The sequence below is a fragment of the Benincasa hispida genome, unplaced genomic scaffold (assembly GCF_027475165.1).
Source record: "Benincasa hispida cultivar pf3 unplaced genomic scaffold, pf3_genome.v1.1 HicScf135, whole genome shotgun sequence".
NCBI classification, from domain to species: domain Eukaryota; kingdom Viridiplantae; phylum Streptophyta; class Magnoliopsida; order Cucurbitales; family Cucurbitaceae; genus Benincasa; species Benincasa hispida.
This window is the reverse complement of record NW_028325687.1, coordinates 5,001-7,500: the sequence shown is the minus strand read 5'-3', so window position 1 is coordinate 7,500 and position 2,500 is coordinate 5,001. Positions and strand designations below refer to the sequence as shown.

General features: G+C 48.1%; 1 non-coding gene and 2 pseudogenes across 1 annotated transcript in view; all 3 read right to left on the bottom strand.

Annotated features, from left to right (window-relative positions):
- LOC150031259 (25S ribosomal RNA) overlaps positions 1–204 on the bottom strand; it is a 3,384-nt gene extending 3,180 nt beyond the window's left edge. Inside the window, exon 1 of the ribosomal RNA XR_016526009.1 lies at positions 1–204. This exon is cut by the window's left edge and continues 3,180 nt beyond it. This is a non-coding gene — a ribosomal RNA (25S ribosomal RNA).
- A 175-nt stretch (positions 205–379) lies between these two features.
- Positions 380–523, bottom strand: LOC150031258 (5.8S ribosomal RNA; annotated as a pseudogene).
- Positions 524–738: 215 nt separating this feature from the next.
- On the bottom strand, positions 739–2,474 carry LOC150031257 (18S ribosomal RNA; annotated as a pseudogene).
- Positions 2,475–2,500: the final 26 nt, after the last annotated feature.

Here is a 2,500-nt window from a genome sequence, read left to right as displayed (position 1 = left end):
GGCGCCCCCTTCCAGGGGACCTTTGCCCGGTCTGCCGTTGAGGACACTTCTCCAGACTACAATTTGGACGTCGAGGATGCCCGATTCTCAAGCTGGGCTCTTTCCGGTTCGCTCGTTGTTATTAGGGGAATCCTTGTAAGTTTCTTTTCCTCCGCTTCTTGATATGCTTAAACTCAGCGGGTAGTCCCGCCTGACCTAGGGTCGCGTCGAGAGCGCCATTCTTTCGGGTATAACGCTCAAAGGGTCAGTGCATGAGTCCGTGGAGGCGGGGTTGAGGCCGCGACATGGTACTGAGGTTGGATCAACCACTGTAGTGTCATGATGACGTGCGCCGAGGACTCGAATTTAAGCCATCCACACGGCGGTGCGCATAGGAGGCCAACACGTGCCCTTGCCTGCACAACAAGTTGTGCCCTCGGCCAGAAGACTCGGTGGTTTGCGGGATCCTGTAATTCACACCAAGTATCGCATTTCGCTACGTTCTTCATCGATGCGAGAGCCAAGATATCCATTTCTGAGAGTCGTTGTGAGTACAAGAATGCTCCAAACCCCGCACACCGAGGCCGGGGCAAGGGGCAGGCAGATTTATTTCAAGTTCTTTTGCGCAACCTGCGCTGGGGTTTGGTTTAAGCGCGTCGAGGGGGAGGGGGCAGGAAAAAAGCATGTTTCCTCCCCGCCCCCGACGCGAACAATTGGTTCTTAAACGCATTTGCTGGTCGTTTGATGTTTAGGCATCATTAATGATCCTTCCGCAGGTTCACCTACGGAAACCTTGTTACGAATTCTCGTTCCTCTAAATGATAAGGTTCAGTGAACCACCCATGTTGCCGCGATCCGAACACTTCACCGGACCATTCAATCAGTAGGAGTGACGGGCGGTGTGTGCAAAGGGCAGAGACGTAGTCAACGCGAGCTGATGACTTGCGCTTACTGGGAATTCCTCGTTGAAGACAAACAATTACAATGATCTATCCCCATCACGATGAAATTTTAAAGATTACCTGGGCCTGTCGACCAAGGCTATAGACTTGTTGAATACATCAGTGTAGAGCGCGTGCGGCCCAGAAAATCTAAGGGCATCGCAGACTTGTTATTGCCTCAAACTTTCTTGGCCTAAGTGGCCATAAGTCCCTCTAAGAAGTTGGCTACAGAGGGGTACCTCCGCATAGCTAGTTAGCAAGCTGAGGTTTCATTCCTTAACGGAATTAACCAGACAAATCGCTCCACCAACTAAGAACGGCCATGCACTACCACCAATAGCATCAAGAAAGAGCTCTCAGTTTGTCAATCCTTACTATTTATAGACCTTGTAAGTTTCCCCGTGTTGAGTCAAATTAAGCCGCAGGCTCCACTCTTGGTGGTGCCCTTCTGTCAATTCCTTTAAGATTCAGCCTTGTGATCATACTCCCCCCGGAACCTAAAGACTTTGATTTCTCATAAGGTGCTGGCGGAGTCCTTAAAGTAACATCCGCCAATCCCTGGTCGGCATCGTTTATGGTTGAGACTAGGACGGTATCTGATCGTCTTTGAGCCCTCCACTTTCGTTCTTGATTAATGAAAACATCCTTGGCAAATGCTTTCACAGTTGTTTTTCTTTCATAAATCCAAGAATTTCACCTCTGACTATGAAATACGAATGCCCCCGACTGTCCCTATTAATCATTACTCCGATCTCTAATGTATACAGAGAGTAGGCTTGCTTTGAGCACTCTAATTTCTTCAAAGTAACAGCGCCGGAGGCATGACTCGGCCAGTTAAGGCCAGGAGTGCATCGCCAGCAGAAGGGACGAGCCGACCAGTGCTCACCATAGGTGGACCGATCGACCCAACCCAAGGTCTAACTACGAGCTTTTTAACTGAAACTACTTAAATATATGCTATTAGAGCTGGAATTACCGCGGCTGCTGGCACCTGACTTGCCCTCCAATTGATCCTTGTTAAGGGATTTAGATTGTACTCATTCCAATTACCAGACTCGAAGAGCCCGATATTGTAATTTATTATCACTACCTCCCCGTGTCAGGATTGGGTAATTTGCACGCCTACTGCCTTCCTTAGATGTGGTAGGCGTTTCTAAGGCTCCCTCTCCGGAATCGAACCCTAATTCTCCGTCATTCGTCACCACCATAGTAGGCCACTATCCTACCATCAAAATTTGATAGGGCAGAAATTTGAATAATGCGTCGCCGACACGATGCCCATGCGATCTGTCGAGTTATCATGAATCATTAGAGCAACGGACAGAGCCCGCGTCGACCTTTTATCTAATAAATGCATCCCTTCTAGAAGTCGGGGTTTGTTGCACGTATTAGCTCTAAAATTACTAGGTTATCCGAGTAGCATATACCATCAAACAAACTATAACTGATTTAATGAGCCATTCCCAGTTTCACAGTCTGAATTAGTTCATACTTACACATGCATGGCTTAATCTTTGAGACAAGCATATGACTACTGGAAGGATCAATCAGGTAGCATTCCTACACGACATTGCAGCTCA